At 39.1% G+C, this 18,670-nt stretch overlaps 1 protein-coding gene and 1 pseudogene across 2 annotated transcripts in view; both read right to left on the bottom strand.

Annotated features, from left to right (window-relative positions):
- The window catches only part of Ctnna2 (catenin alpha 2), a 1,157,068-nt gene that overhangs the window by 851,783 nt on the left and 286,615 nt on the right, over positions 1-18,670 (bottom strand). The gene's annotated exons all lie outside the window — the stretch shown is intronic.
- Positions 8,024-9,153, bottom strand: LOC110562382 (actin, cytoplasmic 2-like; annotated as a pseudogene).

Below are 18,670 nucleotides of genomic sequence, written 5' to 3'. Positions count from 1 at the left end.
ATATGTACATATAATAGGTTTACAAATCAAACATGGATAATAAATCATAAATAAACTTATTTCAAGGCAATTTTAATATACATATTGTTTTATTATTTGTTAAAGACAGACACAAATTTGCATGCTAATGAGATGGGCATGCTTATTTATCTATTTTTACATATTTTATTAATTTATTTTTTCCTATTGCTTATCACTTTATTTCTTTAAATATTTTTTTTGTTTATTACAATTTATTCACTTTGCATTCCATCTGTAGCTCCCTCCCTCACCCCCTTCAAATCCTTCTTTCCCTCCCTTTCTTCTCCCTTGCCACTTCCCCAGTCCACTGATTAAGGAAGTCCTCCTACCCTTCCTTCTGACCCTAGTCTATCAGGCCTCATCAGGACTGGCTGCGTTCTCTTCCTCTGTGGCCTGGTAAGGCTGTATCCCCACTAGGAGGAGGGAATCAAAGACCCAGCACTGAGTTCATGTCAGAGACAGTCCCTGTTCCCCTTACCAGGGAACACACTTGGACACTGAACTGCCATGAGCTACATCTGTGCAGGGGTTGTAGATTATATCCATGCATGGTCCGTGGTTGGAGCATCAGTATCAGAAAAGAACCCGGTGCCCAGATTTTTGGTTCTGTTGCTCTTCTTGTGGAGCTCCTGTCACCTCCAGGTCTTCCTATCTCCACCTTCTTTCATAAGATTCCCTAAACTGTGCCCAAAGTTTGGCTATGAGCTTCAGCATCTGCTTCGATACCTTGCTGGGTAGAGTCTTTCAAAGGTCCTCTGTGGTAGGCAGCTGTCCTGTTCCCTGTTTTCTCCTGCTTCTGATGTCTGTCCCCTTTGCTTTTCTGACTGAGGATTGATCATCTTACCCATCTTTTTATTTTTTAATTAATTTTTATTTTTTATATTGATTACAGTTTATTCAATTTGTATCCCAGCTGTAGCTCCCTCCCTCATTCCCTCCGAATCCCACCCTCCCTCGCACATATCCCTCAATGCCCCTCTCCAAGTCCACTGATAGGGGAAGTCTTCCTCCCCTTCCATCTGACCCTAGCCTATCAGGTCTCATCAGAACTGGCTGCATTGTCCTCCTCTGTGGCCTGGCAAGGCTGCTCCCCCATCAAGGGGAGGCGATCAAAGAGCTAGCCACTGATTTCACGTTAGAGACAGTCCCTGTGCCCCTTACTAGGGTACCCACTTGTATACTGAGCTTCCATGGGCTACATCTGAGCAGGGGTTCTAGGTTATATCTGTGAATGGACCTTGGTTGGAGTATCAGTCTCAAAAAAGACTGCTGTGTCCAGATTTTTGGTTTGGTTGCTCTCCTTGTAGAGCTCCTGTCCCTTCCAGGTCTTACTATTTCCCCCTTATTTCATAAGATTCCCTGCACTCTGCCCAAAGTTTGCTTATGAGTCTCAGCATCTGCTTTGATACACTGCTGGGTAGAGTCTTTCAGAGGCTCTGTGGTAGGCTCCTGTCCTGTTTCCTGCTTTCTCCTTCTTCCAATATCTATCCTGTTTGTTTTTCTGAGTGAGGACTCATCATCTTATCCAGGGTCCTCCTTCTTGCTTGGTTTCTTTAGGCGTACAGATTTGTGTAGGTTTATCCTATATTATACGTTGAGTATCCACTTGCAAGTGAGTATATACCGCTTGTGTGTTTCTGCTTCAGGGATATCCCATTCAGGATGATCTTTTCTATATCCCACCATTTGCCTGAAAATTTCATGATTTCCTCATTTTCAATTGCTGAGTAGTATTCCATTGTGTAAATGTACCACAATTTCTGTATCCATTCCTCTGTTAAGGGACATCTGGGTTGTTTCCAGGTTCTGGCTATTACGAATAAAGTTGCTAAGAACATGGTTGAGCAAATACCCTTGTTGTGTACTTGAGCATATTTTGGATATATAGCTAGGAGTGGTATAGCTGGATCTTGAGGTAGCACAATTCCTATATTCTGAGAAAGCGCCAGATTGATTTTCAAGGTGGTTGTACAAGTTTGCATTTCCACCAGCAATGAAGGAGGGTTCCCCTTTGTCCACATCCTCTCCAGCATGTATTGTTACTTCAGTTTTTGATCTAAGTTATTCTAATGGTTGTAAGGTGAAATCTCAGGGTTATTTAAATTTGCATTTCCCTGATGACTAAGGATGTTGCATGCTAATGAGTTGGTCATGCTTGTTTATTTTTTTACATGAAGGATTAACTATTGACTGAATGCTGAATATCACAAGACACAGAGAATCTTTAATGTTTTTCAGAATTGATCAACATTTCAATTTAATAATAAAAAATGCTGTGAATGCTGATTCACACAAATACAAAGTACAAACTGGCAGACTTATCTTTAGGGTCGTTTCAGATATTGCTGAAAATTCTGTCCTAATCTCAAAACAAAACTTCATTTTATGATCTTTTAAAGGATATATTTTTTAGCAATTAGAACAAAAACTTTTATAACTAAGTGTTCTAACAAAATGCCATCCAAACTTCTACCAATTTGTTGCAGATTGAGGAATAACAGGAGGCAGATAAAGTCTCTGTTTTCTGTAATTGAATCACTATTTCTATAAAAGTAGAAAACTTTGTGTACAATAAAGCACTACAGTTCGTAGCACAGAGCATGCTGGTATCTCATCCTGCGCTTCACGCCATTTTCATTGCATGGTGTCAGGATGTGTGCAGAGCCGAATGCTCATGCTGTGAGTTCTGAACTGAGGGAGCAGGAAAGTCACATAGTGCAACATGGTTACCAACGCCATTAGAACCTCAGATTTATTATGTTGGTTTTGAATTGACATTTGTTCACGACACATTCAAACACCTTTTACTGTTGCCACCAAATTTTTCATTGTGTGAGTGTCATGGCCCACAGTTTGAGAATACAGGTTCCAGCAGTCACAAACCCTGCTGTTAGTCATATTGCTATGCAACTCTTTAAACATTAAAGTGAATAAAAATTAACAAATCCAAGGGTAAGTTAAAAAAAAAAAGAAAAGGAAAAGTCATAAAATACAAAACCAAAACTTAAAGATGATAAACTATCAATGACATGCAAAGACAACACTTTGTGATAATAATTGAGCTTGTGAGTGATTTATGAGGTATGTCAGGATAACTGCATATTCATGATTTGTAATGATTAGTTAGAATACATTTAAAAATAGAACATAGAATACATGTGTACAGTCTCATTTAACCCTACAAAACCCAACATATAAATATATATAGGACCCTTTAGATTAAGTTCCATTTTTAATAAATTTCAAAGAAAATGTCAGCTATCTAGTGAAAATGGGCAATGTTTAGAGAAAATGGTGATGTTAGAAATATAGAAGAGCTTTCAGACTCCCACCAGAGAACTTTTATTTTTCTTCACAGGGTTAGTTATGGAAAGACTCACATCTGGTCAAAGTGCAGAGAATAAGTGTCAGTGGTAGAATATTCAATTGTAAATGCAACGTTTACACTGCATTCACCAAGAAAAAAGGAACTCTGTAGAAGAGTCACGGAAAGACTGTGAAGGCCACAGGTTGGGGAGGACTGCTAAAAAAGAGTGCCTTCAGGACAAAACAGAGCCATTGCACTTGTGAACCCACAGTTGCCTGATTAAGACATGCAAAAGATGAGGCCAGTCCATCAAAATTCCAGGATAGGTGGATAAGAAGCTCACAAAACCCCATTCATAGATTATTGGCTGTGGATGGCTGCCCATGGAGGAAGAACCAGCTTTTTACAGAGGTGTGACCACTGGTTGGTAGTCCATGCTCTGGGAGATGATCGTATACTCATATGTATATAGGAGGTAGTAACTGAACTCAATAAGTTATTTATTAAAAAAAAAAAGAAGAAGACATGAATTTGGGCAGGGGATGCGGTGAGGGATCTGGAAGGAGCCTACTTGTAAATAACAAGTAGGGAGTCGGCATGATCAAAATACATTATTGTATACATACATGAAATTATTAAAAATAACTGAATATATGTTTTTTAAATTACTATATGACCCCCAATGAGAATGCCGTGAATACTCACATATTGACTAATGCTACTACTAAAAGTTATTTCTAACCATGGTGACCCATGCTTAAGGAATAACTACAAAATAAATTGAAAAAAAGAAGGGGGATGATGTTTGGCTGTGAGTAATTCTGAGAAACTATATCTGGCAGGAGCCAAGTTGTGAAAACAGCATTTATCAGCATCAAAAGCAGACTCCAGGGGAGATCTGATATAGACACCAGTATTTGGGTTCTCAGATGTTCAGAACTTGAAGCATAGCAGATTGCTATAAAAGATAAACACTGCGATATGCCTTCTTTCATTTCCCCTTCATGCTTTGGGGATCTTATCTAATTTCCTTTCTCTCTTTTAAGTATGACTCTCTTGAATTTAGTTCTATTTGGCTTCTGAGAATTCTTTATATTTAATCTGCAGGGAAAAACAAACTTTTAAAAATCTCTTCCAAGAAAGCCCATATATAAAATTGGGTCTTAAGGTTGTTATCATCCCAGAGCGATTTGGGACATTTGGGACATTGGGCGGGGACGGTGGTGGGAAAAAGGCACTCAAGCCTATTTCCTCTTTTTCTGTAACTGGTAACATAAACAGCGGCACCTCAGCAATGCTAAGATGATGAAGGTATAATGCATTTGTAAATGCATGATGACATTCTTCAGGGTCACAGTGATTTGTTCACAAATATGAAATTTAAGTTTAAACATTTTATCGACTGCTGAAGAGATATACACTCCATGAGGTGACTTGGCTCTGTCTACTATGTAGTTCAGAATCATAAATTTGCTATTTAATTATTTTAAGGATACATATTTACGTATATAAGTAATTTGTTTACAAGTTCGTCTGTCCACAATATGCTTCTGAAACCTGTTAAGGTCAGGAAGCAGGCATCAGATGCCTGGGTACTGGAGTTATGTGCAGTTGTAAGCTACCACATGGATTTTGGAAACTGAACCTGGTCTTCTGTTAAGAACAAAATGTGCTCTTAACTGATGGACCACCTATTCATGCCATTGATTATAATTTCAATAAGTCATCTTCATAATTTAGAGATGTATTTTGTATTAATCAACAACCTACTACCCTTACAACTAGTACTTCCAATAAACATTAAAATAATAAGTAAATATTGACATGGATTCTATAGCCCTGGATATGCCTATCTACTTAGGATATATACATTAGGAAAGATATTCACACATGTATACATACATCACAGATAACCAAATTAGTACACAAATAATGAAATTAATTCCACAAACAGTTGCAGACTCAAGCTACACTACCTCAAGGCTGTAACTGTAGAGCCAGGTAGGGCTGTCAAGGACTACTTGACATTGTGAGAGGCAGTGACATTGTGTAGATGAGAAAGAGAAAACAACAGCTAGCAAAAGTCCAGCACATGGCAGGGAGAAGCCTGTCGAGTAAGGCATTGATTTCTTTTTTTTTTTTTTTAACTTTTTTTAAATGATCCCATTGAATTAGTGGTATCTAGAGGGACAAGAAGGAGACAAGTCATACATGGCCTTATTCTAAGAATACCAAAAACCACCTCTATGCGGTGTTTTCAATCTGGGCCGGATAATATGATAAAGATCATATTTCCTTAAGAGCCTTCCTGCTGCTGTGGAGAGGAGCATGCAGGAGTCAGAGTGTATGGCTACTGGTTGGGAGGGATCTATTACAACTTCTTAAAACAAAAACAGGGAATATGACCAGGGTATATGAGAGTAGCCGTTGAAAGAAGGAACTAAGAGATATTTCTGAAGCAAATGAGCCAGATACGGAGCAGACTGAAAAGCAGGAGAGAAAGAGAAGGAGGAATCAAGATGTATATTTTACAGAATTCAATCTAAATAAGAAAGAGGAATCCTATCAGCACACAGATAGAATGCAATTTTCTATGCCTATTTGAATGGATAAAAGAAGCTCACTGAATTCAACTGGCACTATTGTTTAGTTAGATTTTGTCAGATAGATACAAACCAGAGTGACCAAGGAAGAAAGACCCTCAGCTGAGGAACTGGCCACCTCACATTGGCTACTAACTACAAATATGTGCTGGCATTTTCTCAATTGCCAATCAATACATAAGTGCCCAGCCCACTGTGGGCAATGTCATGCCTAGGTAGGTGAACCTGGGCTGCATTAAAAAAGCAGCTGAACAAGATATGGGGATGGAAGCCAGTAAGTGACATCTTTCTATGGACTCTGCTTCACTTCCTGTCTCCAGGTTCTTGCCTTGTGCTTCTTCTCTGGTTTCCCTAGACTGTAACCTAGAAGCTGAAACAAAGCTTTTCCTCCTTGAGGGTCGTGATATTCATCACAACAAGAGAAGCAAACAAGGACAAGCATGAAAGGCAATAAGCATGTTCACAATAGATCTGTGGAAAATGGCAAGCACTGATTCCATTGTTTGAAAATTTAATATGTTTCTCAAACAAAAGTTTTCTTTCAATTAATTGAGAAGCAAGATAAATATCATGGAATCTAACATGAATAACCAAGCAACTGGCAAACAGATGCTTATTAGTGTAACTAGGTTGTTCAAAAACAAAAGCCAGAAAAAAAATTTAAGTAAAATATTTGAGTAGATGAAAAAGCAAAATTGTGATCTTTTAGATAGAAAGATAAATTATAACTGAAACAATTAATGAAAGTTAACATAAATCATTCAACTTCAAAAATTCAGTTAACCATTAATCTACTATTTTTTTAATTAAAAAAATGTAACTTTTTTACATATTCAAGCATGCCTGTGTTCTATGAGCATGTGCAGGTGGCCACTACAGTCAGGAGGGTGTTAGATTTCCTAAGCTACAGTTATAAGAGGTGAGCTACTTGACATAGATGCTTGGAACTGAACTCAGGTTCTCTGAAAGAGCAACAAGAGCTCTTAACCAACAAGCCATCTCTCCAGCTCTGTTACACTTTTCTTAAGTTTTGGGCTGATAAGATATTAGTGGGTTGAACAGCACCTTCTTTTAAAGGCCCATACGTCAATTGTATAGTCCTTTTGGTGGCATTATTAGGAGAACTTTTGGGAAGTATGGCCTTGTAGGTATTCTTATAGGGCTGAAGAGATGACCATGGTGGAGATTCAGGGATTCTGTTCCAAGTTTTCTCATTGCTTTGTGGCCATGAGGCTAGCAGATGAACCTTCCAGGTCTTGCCTATACAGCATCCCTAGCACAGACTTAATCAATTGGTCCCCACCTCTTGTAGTAGTTTCTTTATAACTAGGAGATAAGATGGTCCAACCTTATATAGGTTTGGGGGAGTGAACTCAGCCACATTTGTGTGTCAAGCATTTTGTTTTTTTGTCTTTGTTTTTTTTTCTCAGTAACTGCAGCACTTTTATTTTTCTTGACACAATGACATATTGCTGGGGCTTAATGTTGTCACTGAACAGTAGAAAACAAAATTTGTCATTTCTTAAAGAATTGGGTACAAAAACCTTACATAAATTAAAAGGATGAATGCATTTATAGGTGTCAATGCAAATGTTCACAACTCCAGGCAAGTAACAACCCATAGCAGTCAGGAAGGAAACACCCAAAATGGAAACTGGGTCCTAAGGCTCGGACTTCCCCATCCTGTTAGACTGGCAAGACTGATGTAGTAAATGGGTCAGGAACCCTTGCCAGTCCTGAGAAATCCTGGAAGCCAGCTGTTGGTTAATATCCTGTGCAGATCACTACATGGTGCTCACACTGATCCACCAGGCTGGGCACTGACTTCTCTTCCACAGCATGCTCTCCCAAGCCACCTATTGACCGAGCCACACAGACTAGGGACTAAGTCAATATATGCACAGGGTATTAAACATATCCTAAGGGAAGGCGTAACTTGAATACAAGGTCAAAAATCAGCAACAAGCTCCACGATCCAGTATTGATGTTGGATACAATCTCCAAGGACAAATTGCTTTTCAAAGGCTTACTCCAGTTTCATGAGGCTAGCATGAGGTGTGTACATTTGCCAGGACAAATAGATACTTCAGAATCAGCTCATGCAGCTGATGCTTTGCACCTGCTCAGTCCACTTAGAAATATTTGAGGTGGACAATGGAGGTGCCCAATGTGCCAGATTCCTGCTTGCTGATCTACATCTACAGAAAGGTTGATAGAGAAGCCAGAATGGAGCCACCAATCCAGACTGAGTATTGGCTCTCAGGAAGAGCAATGATCTTAATCTTCATTGTGCTGGGTGCTAGGGCTGTGATCTTCTTCTTCATCTTGTCAGAAATACCTGGATACACTGTGGTACCACCAGACAGCATTGTATTGGCATACAGGTCCTTTCAAATGTTCATATTGTACTTCATGATAGAGTTGAAGCTGGTCTCATAGATGCCACAGGACTCCATGCCCAGAAAGGAAGGCTGGAAGAGAACCTTTGGACACCTGAACTGCTCATTGCTGATAGTGATCAGCTGTCCAGGGAGCTCATAGCTTTTCCCCAAGGAGGAGGATGCAGCAGTAGCCATTTCTTGCTCAAAATCCAGAGCAACATAGTATGTCATGCACTTAGAAGTCCCGCTCAGAGGTCCTGCTCATTCAGGATCTTCATGAGGTAGTCTGTCAGGTCCTGGCCAGTCAGTTTCAGATGCAAGATGGTGTGGAGAAGGGTGTAGTCTTTGAGAATCGCACTGTATGTGTGACTGTGTCACCAGAGTCCATGACAATGCCAGTGATACGCCCAGATGCATACAAGGACAGCACTGCCTGAATGGCCATGTATGTGGCTGGGGTACTGAAAGTTTCAAACATTATCTGCATCATCTCTCTGTTAGCTTTGGGGTTCAGAGGAACCTCTTTCAGAAGCACCGGTTGCTCCTCAGGGGCCACACAGAACTTGTTGTAGAAGGTGTGGTGCCAGATCTTTTCCATGTCTTCCCAATTGGTGACAATGCCACGCTTGATAGGAAACTTCAGGGTCAGGATACTCCTTTTTCTCTGGGTCTCTTGACCCACATAGGAGACCCTCTGGCCCATGCCTACCATGACACCCTGGTATTGATGGTGACCTACAATGGAAGGAAACACAGCCCTGGGGACAACATGGCCAGCAAAGCCAGCTTTGCACATGCTGGAGTCATTGTCAATGTCAAGTTTGGTAATTTCTTTTTCCATTGCAATCAGCGAAGGACAGGGGTAACAGAGCAGCAAAAAGAAACATAGGGTAAGCCAGTGACAAAGCATGAGCTTTGTCAAGTGTTTTTGTTCACTGAGTCTTCTTGCGGGTCCTGGATTCCATCTTATATTTGATTTTTTTAATTTAGTTTTATGTATTTAGTGTTTATCTAATGTTACAATCTCATGATATGTTGTTTTCCCCTCACGGTTTATTAGAACAGTCTGTATCTAAAATGGCATAGGGGATAAAGGAACAAATATCTGAATGAATTCTCTTTCCCTTAAAGTAGATTAACAATGTTTTTGTTTTGAATGTGACAAACTGAATGAAAGACTTTGGTATCCTACAATGGGTTTCTGTAAGTTCCAGTGTTGTCTCAGCTATGTTTTGTTCATGTTACATCAGTAATACATCACTCCAATGAGGAGATAAACAATTTAGAGGGAATGAAATTCAGTATCCACATAAACACATAGAAGTCAATTGCCGTCACCAATTCTCCTTTTGGAAAGAAAAAAAAAAAACTTTTTCATATGATACTTCATTTAATAACAGGGAAGGAAAAGGTGAGATCACTTTTGAGCAGGAGGTTAAAGGTCATGTGTTAATCTCGGTCTACAATTCAGCGACAGTACTGTCCAGTGCACACCATTTTATTTGAGACACTTGAAACAGCTGTGAATAAACCTATTGTTGAACTATTTCTTCCAGGTTGGATGTGACCATTTTTATCCGTAGTCAGAGAGGCTGTGATTACCCACAGCAGACGGTCACAAAAACAGGTGTGTTACCGTTCTTTTGTGGAGAGATGTTTCCAGGAAACTTTGGACTTTCCTGGCATTGCAGCTTCAAGCAATCCCAATAAGCTCATTGGTTCACTAAACTACACAGAGATGGCTTTACTGACACCATCCCCCAATCCAAGTAAATAGATATTTTTATATCTCCTCGAGGAAAGCCAGGAAATAAGATTATTCATAAAAACATGTTGCATAATAAGCACAGAGAGTTCCAGACCTTCCTACCTTTCTTTATCCTTGTCCTTATGATCAATTATGCAAGCGATGTTATACTCCAATGATGTCCTTGCCTATGAGTCACTCATAGGTAGGTGAACATGCTCACATTTGTTGTATGGGTTTTATTTACCCAAACTGAAACAGTCTCTCCTGGAGGGATGAGGGATGCTCAAAAGATTCAGAAGGTTAACAAGGCCTACACATCTCAAGCATCTCATAAAGAAACATGCTTTATGGGGTTGTTTTCCAAGTGTCAAATACAGTAAAAAAAAAAAAAAAAAAACTATTGGAAAGGGGAGCCTCATCAGAAGAGCTTCCTGGGAACCGGGCAGGGAGCTAGAGGATAACACTTTGTGAGTTGTCACTTATGTTGCAATAGACTTTTCAATGACGTAGTTGCCTATGAGTCATTCATGCTCATGTAAATAAAATAATTGCCAAGGGAGACCCGGACTGAACCATTTAGTTTATCTGTGACCAGTATCCCACCTGGGCTGAAGAGACATTTAAGTCTCCCCAAGAAGTTACACAACATAACAACAGAAGTAAACACATTTTGTGAAATATAGGGAAGCCAGGACTAGCTGGAGATTCTATATCCATTATAGAATCTATATCCATTATAGAAAGACAATCTCAAAGTGAAGATTTTGGCCAAGAGGGAAATCTACAGCTTCCATCTGTCATTTCTAGTTCTATTTCTTACTACCGTCATGCTGTTTCCTGGCAACTAAACTTCCACTTTTGAAAATAAACCTTGCTTTGAGCCCTACAATAATAGTTAATTGGAATAGAAATTCCATAAATGCTGTGAAAAAGCAGGAAATAAAAGAAAAACATGTGATGATATATAAATCAAAATTCTCAGTGAATTAAGACAAGAAAAACTAAAATGGGAAATTCATTATGATAAAGAGTAAACTAAAGAGCCTTGCACTCACTTAACCACTGCCCATTTTCATTAATATCATGTAAATTCTCCATCATTTTCTACTCAGCATGCACTTCAATTTTATTTTCCACTTGAAGCCATCCTAAACCATAAAAGCAAGATGAAATGGTAACATGAGGGATGCAGTCACTATTTTCCTACTCATACCTGCTCATGCCTTCCAGAACCAGCTATACCCCAAGCCACTCTGCTAAGGCGATAAGAAATGGCAAGTGATTTGTTTTCTATTCTACACGCCCAGCAGAGGTGGAAGAGATAAGAAGGCTGATTAGACAGTGTACACAATGTAGAACAATGCTACACATAGGAAGTTGGAATTTAGTACATACAACTCTGCACTTGTAAAATTGGAAGAGAAATAGCAGGCAGGCTTCAAATTGAGGCCACATGTTCTACAGACAGAAAAGAGGAAAGACAGTAGCTACGGTTGTAGTTTTTATGGCTTTTGCCCAAGAAACAGGTAGTAAATGCCTATTTGTAACTTTTCATCCCTAAGAATAGTTTTTCACTTCCTTCAAAATGGGCCCCTTGCCCTCCCTTTCAATGGGTTTCTCTGGACTATACCATAAAGAGTAGAGGATGGATACAGCTCAAGCCAGTTGTGAGACAGCTGATGTAGATGCTGGGGGCTGAACTCAGGTCCTCTAGAAGACCATCAGGCTTTCTTAACTTCTGAGTCACCTCTCCAGCACAGATCACTGGCTTTTAAAGAAAATTCATGGCTTAAAAAATAAATATGCTAATTTTGATATTTAGGTACTATCTTCACAGTAACAGTTAATAAAAATGAATAATATGTAAGTTAACAAAAATGAAGTTCTCAACAAAATCTATTGTATTCTTTTTAAATTATGTAACTGTGGTCATTATTTTTAAGTTAAACAGTACTCTGAAAAACAGATACCTTAGAGCAACTGAAAGTTGTGTAAATAACTCCCTAGCTAATGAGGCTTGTTTAAACAGTAATTGAAAACTGAAGCCCAATATAAAAGAGGGCAAATAGAATTTTCACAGAAAATCCTAAGTTCTCCCTCACAAATCTTTACACAGCTCCCTTTGGGGGGAAAGAGGAGTGTTTGTAGGAGTGAAACAGTGAAATGGCAATGGGATGTTCTGTCTCCTGTCTTTTTTATGTTTAACTGGTTATTTATTTATCTATCTATCTATCTATCTATCTATCTATCTATCTATCTATCTATCTATTTATTACAATGAATTCACTTTGTATCTGTAGTCCACTGGTAGAGAACATCCTTCTCCCCTTCTATCTGACCCTCGTCTATCAGGCCTCATCAGGACTGGCTGCATTGTCTTCTTCTGTGGCCTGGTAAGGCTGTCCCCACTAGAGGAAGGTGATCAAAGAGCAGGCCACTGGGTCCCCGTCATAGACAGCCCCTGCTCCCCTTACTAGGGTACTCACTGGGAGAGTGAGCTGCCATGTCTCCTATCTTTCAAACGCAACTAGTTGTTGTCAGTCTCATTCTGTCCTTACCAGGGTGCCCTTCATTCAGGTTCCCTGCTTGTCTCCTGTCCATAGATCTTACAAGAGAAAATTCGTATGATATAGGTGCTAAAGCACGAAAACAAACCCCATTACGGATGAGCATAAAGTAAGGGGAACACAGCACAGCCCTACAGGAATACAGTGTGGCTGAAGATGTAAGTATGTGCCAGGGAGCAACAAGTCAGATGAGATGGGCATAGAATAAAGAAATGCAAGGAGTCCAGGGCATGAGCAGCATTTGACATGGAAAATGAGTAGAATAGACAAAATAAGAAGTAGGTGGTAGCCTCTCATTGAGGTCCTTTAGGAGTCACAATGGCTTCCAGTCCAAAACATACTTTACAAAAATAGGATAAGCTGGTGACTATCTTGTGGCAATTTATGCTCAATGAATAGTGCCCCAAAGGCTGTTTGTCACCAGAACTGGCACTGACTTAGCACTGGACAAGCACTGTCCAGTGCTACACCACAGACATTACAAAGTATTTGTTACCCAGCACTGCCTTACTCCAGTTTCTAGTCCTCCTCCCTTCTCAACTTTACTGTTCAAGCATGTAACCCCAAATAGGCATTTTTAATATCTGTCTCCAGAGAACACAGTAGGTAAGAAATCACTGCCTGTAAATAAATTGTGGCAAGACTTTTCAGATACATTGCCTATGGGGAAAATGTTCAGAAGTATCTTAAATTACACCCATCAGTATTGCAATTGCAAACTCTATGCTTTACACATGAGGTGCCTGGTTAAAGTGCTTTCTATTAAAAAACAGAGTTTGTGTCAGAGTAAAGTGAATCCTCAATAGGGCTTAGGGTATCAAGCAATTACTTGAGAAATCTGAAAAGCGTAGCGATGTTGCAAGTTTGCACAATCAGCTTTAATCTTTAAGAGCAAAGTAAAGTTTTACAAATGTGGGGGCACAGGAAACACAGTCACCAGATTGCAGAGTGTAATTCCCTGCTAATATTTTTAGCTTCCTTTTTCACAGAACAATATCATATTATTTAGAGTTCATGTGGTAGCATTGTGCTTTTTAAAGCCAAGTGGGACAGCTGTTACTTCAATAAAAGATGTTAAATACATCAGCACTTTTCTTCTTTAAATATATAATGAAATCACTACTCTTTCAATGTAAGCACTTTAATTTTTTCAAAGAAACTTTTCCAACTTTCAAGGAACTAATATACAGTTTGAACACAGAGTAGTATGTAAATTTAATAAGCCTTAAAACTAATGATGCATGAAGACAAATGGAATTTACAACACTATGAATTCATTTTCCGAGAGCTATGTGAATTGTTTCCAAACAGAAAAAAAAAAATGTTCAAAACTATGATGAGGAAATAAGTTTGAATATGTAAAATTTGCATATTTTGAGAAGAGTAATTTACCAAACAATTATGTGAAGTCATAACCTTGACTTTAACTCACAGTAAACATGACTCGTTCTTACAATAATCAGAAAGGATAAAGTAAGATATCTTTGTTAGAAGGGACAGATGAAGAAGTTAGAGAGTAAAATCACAAGTCTGAATGTAAGAGAAAAAATTCACTAGTCTTCAGAGAAGAGAAAAAGAAAGGATAAAAACAGAAAGGATTTCTTTTTTTTTTTTATTTTATTTTTTTTTTATCAGTTACATTTTATTAACTCTGTATCCCAGCCGTGTCCCGATCCCTCATTCCCTCCCAGTCCCTCCCTCCCTCCCTCCCTCCCTCCCTCATCTCCACCGTGCCCCTTTCCAAGTCCACTGATGGGGGGGACCTCCTCCCCATTCATCTGATCCTGTTTTATCAGGTATCTTCAGGACTGGCTGCAAAGCCCTCCTCTGTGGCCTAACAGGACTGCTCCTCCCTTCGGGGGTGGGGAGACCAAAGAGCCAGTCATCGAGTTCCTGTTAGAAATAGTCCCTGTTCCCCTCACTTTGGGAAACCAATTGGTTACTGAGCTACCACAGGCTACATCTGAGTGGAGGTTCTAGGTTATGTCCATACATGGTCCTTGGTTGAATGTCAGTCTCAGAAAAGACCCTGTGCCCAGATATATTTGGTCCTTGTGGAGCTCCTATCCTTTCCCCATCAGACTAACTCCCCTTCTTTCTTATGATTCCCTGTACTCTGCCAAAGGTTTGGTCATGAGTCTTTGCTTTGAAAACACTGCTAGTTAGAGTCTTTCAGATGCGCTCAGTAGACTCCTGTCATACGTTCGATGCACATCCCATCTGTCTCAGAAAGGATTTCTAAATCAGGCAGAATAAACGAGAAAACCAAGAAACATTCGTATAAAGATTTTCTTGTGAAAAATGTATTAGCATGATGACAAAAGGGGGATGTCATGGAGATTCAAGTGAAGGTGATTAAAGAGAGCCAAGGACAGAGCCAAAGATACACTAAAAGCCAGTGTTGAAGGAGAAGTAGTAGTGGAGGGTTGGTAAAATGGGAAAGGAGAGGAGGTAAAGGAAGGAGGAGGAGGAGGAGGAAGAGGAGGAGGAGGAGGAGGAGGAGGAGGAGGAGGAGGAAAGAAAATGAATATTTGGACTTGAAACTTGTTCTGAGTTAGGACACAGATAAGAGAGGCATTTAAGTTGTGCCCGTCTCAGGCTGTCATGGAATGTTTATTATGCTATATCCACTGAGGAAAAAAAAAAAAAAAATAGCGAAAATACACTTTCAGCTCAAGAATACTTTTGTGTCCAGCATACTCTTAAGTTTCAAGCAGGAGAAAGGGTAACATTTAGAGGGCACTTCATAAGATGATAATTTTCCAGCAAAGGACTCAGCTTGTTAGAGGAGGCAAAGACAGAGGTAAGTAAGCACAGGAAGCTGGTCACAGGGTCTGGAGACACACATGACACAGAATGATGTGTCCTGCATATGGTGTCTTTGCCCAGAGTAACAGGGAGGTCCAGGTAATTTAAGGACAGTAAGGGAACTAGCAGAATTTCGAGTGGCCTTATTCTTCCTTTCTTATTGTTTTCAGCAAATATTCCAATTATACTTGCCTTGTCATCTTTTAGCAGGTAACGTCATCATTTGATTTATTGATAATATGGCAGAAATGAAGTTTCCTGAGTATAATGCCTATATATGCCCTTTGAAACATGCACCAAGTCCTCTCCTCCATGCCCCCTTTGGATTGCTTCCTAAGTTTTTATTTCCACCTTGGTGTGTCCATTTAAAATCTTTCCTTTCACACAGAAATATTTGCGCATTGAGAATACAAACTGAATAGATGTGACACTCTTCTGCATATCCCTAGCATTCTCTGTACCTCTGAGGCTACATTTAGGAGGGGTAACTCCTATCTAGCTAAGGAGGGTTAGTGGAGCTGGAAGAAAGTTAATTTTGACACCATAAGCACAGCCTACACGAAAAAGTCATACCCACACATGATCATTTTTAACTTGCTGTTTTTGAGAACCATTGTCTATTCTTTCTATTTCGTATTAATACTATTCAATGTTTTTTTTTTTTTTTGTTTTTGTTAGAGAAAGATAGTACTCAGAAGAATTGAAATTAAAACCAAAGTTAATCTTCTGAGAAAATAAGTTCAATGAATTCTCATTATTATCATCTATGAAGCTGATACTTCAATTCTGGAGAACTGTTCTGAGCCAATGGCAAACAGAGTCAAGCTGATAGCAAGTGAGACTTCAGAAGGGACCAGTTTTCCTTCTAAGATTCAAATCCTACCGTGGTGGAAGTGCATGTGTTCAGAACCAACAGAAGACACTTGCCTGTACCTTAGAAAAGAAGTGAGGATGGGAGTTATTGATTTAAGAAAGTCCATGGTGAAAGTCCACTTGATTCAATATAAATTCCATGTGGTGGTTTGAATAAGCATGGTCTCTAGGTTCATAGATTTGAATGTTTAGTCACCGGGAGGCTGCACTATTTGAGAAAGATTAGGAGGCATAGCCTTGTTGAAATAGGTATGGCCTTGTTAGAGAAACTGTGTCACTTGGAGTGGGCCTTGAGGCTTTAAAAGAGAATGCCAGGACCATAGTCTTCTCTCTGCCTGCTGCCTGTGGGTCAGGATGTAGCTCTCAGCTTCTCTAACACCTTGGCTGCCTGCCTGCAGTCATGCTTTCTCTGTCATGTGCCTCACTGTAATGATAATAAACCTCTGAAACTGTAGGCTAGCCCCCAATTGAATACTTTCTTTTGTAAGAGTTGGCCAGAGTTTCTTTACAGCAAGAGTGACTAAGACACTCTAAAAGACAAAAGGCCATGCCATCTTTCACATCAGAACAAGTCAAGAAGCTGGGCAGCACAAGAGACCTGCAGCCTTTGTTTCTCTCATAATAACCAAACCTCACAATGTTCCAAAATACTTTATAATATGTTAGAAAAGAACATTTATTCTCCACATTTGGATGATAGTCACCACACCCCATATCTTCAAGAGCTTCCTCTCACACTTTATGTGATGAAATAAATGACATTCAGCAAAATATGGACTAGCCACATAACTGAGATTTTACTTGTGTGTGCACAAGATACTTTCTTGAAAGAACCCCATTTGTTGCCAAAAAACCACATATGGGCTATTTGTCCATTCAGATCATACGATCGTTTCTCTTTCAGTACTCACTCTGTTTCACATCTCTGAACTTATCTGTTCTAAGAAAAGCTTGGTATTATTATGCTATTCCATAGAGTGCATTATTACCATGGTTACTGACCTACATCTGTCTATGATGTTGCTTCGTTCATGACATATAGAATAAAATACATTTTCATAATAATTACTACCATAACCCCGTGGAAAAAGAACTTACATATAGTTTATAGAATGAAAAGATATGCTAATGTGACATTAACGCTGTGAGTTTGAGGCTGTTTTTGGTTCAATGATGCTAAACAATTTTAAGAAAAAAAAGTAAAAGGCATGGTAATAGTGCTTTCACCTTCTCTCTCCTTACAATTTATTATTTGTTCCAAAGTTATATCAGCCTAATATCACTGACATATTCATCGTAATGATGGGGGATTAATGTTTCCACAGCCTTTAGGATAGCTTATTCATGATATGATTCTTCAATTCTATTTTTAATGAAGCTTATTATATGTCTTCTGTACAAAGCAAGGGTAGCTTTTGGGAAAATCCCACCTCCTCAGTAGAAGAAGAACCTCCTTTTCCAATCTTCACTCACACTCAGAGGATCACTATTGCAAAGGTGTTTGGGAGTAAAGAAAGGTCAAACATGAGATGATGTTTGTGTGGTTGTGTTTTAATGTGTTTGTATAAAAGCACACAAAAGCATAAACAATAAAAAGAAAGTATATGTGAAATTTTATATTTGGCTATAAAATGTTTTTAATATGTACATCTGAGAACAAACACGCAGAACATTGGCTTCAGTTTGCTAAAACTAGACCTAGGAGCTGCCTAGGAAAGCTCTTGCTTCTTCTCTTCTAATCTCTCATTTTCAGAAAGGAAACACTGGTAATAAGAAGAGAATGAGAATGTAGGAAACAAGCGAAATTCATCCACCTCATTTGGAAGGCCCAGGCTAACTATCTAAGGCCAACAAGACAACATTTGAAACCTTGAAAGAGTCAGACTCGCTAAGGACTTCAGTCATGTTTTTTATCACTGATTTTCTGTGAGTTAGATCAAATAAAATAACTGTCCCTACCTGAATATCTTTTATTAATTTTCTCGGTTTATTTAGTCATAAGAGAGATTGGATGGAGTCCAGAGCCTCACTTAAGCTGGGCAAACACTCTACCACTGTGCTAAACCCAAATCTATGACATAAAAGTCTGTTGATAATGGCTAGTATCCTCAAAGGCCTTCTAGGGATTCCTGTCAAAGATTTCACCATGTAGTCCATGTTAAAAATTCCAGTATTCAGATGCTGTTCAGGCAGTGACACTGGGGTCTTCCAAATTGTGTTTGGGGCCTCGGTTTATTAATCATTTCTCTGTGCCTCATGGGCAACTCACTTTTCCTTCTACTTAGACTATTTTCAAAAATTTTTATTGTAATTAGGAGTTATAAGAATATCTTTCACTCATTATATCAGTTCCCATACTG

The sequence above is a fragment of the Meriones unguiculatus genome, chromosome 5 (assembly GCF_030254825.1).
Source record: "Meriones unguiculatus strain TT.TT164.6M chromosome 5, Bangor_MerUng_6.1, whole genome shotgun sequence".
Taxonomy (NCBI): Eukaryota; Metazoa; Chordata; class Mammalia; order Rodentia; family Muridae; genus Meriones; species Meriones unguiculatus.
This window is presented reverse-complemented; position numbering and strand designations above follow the sequence as displayed.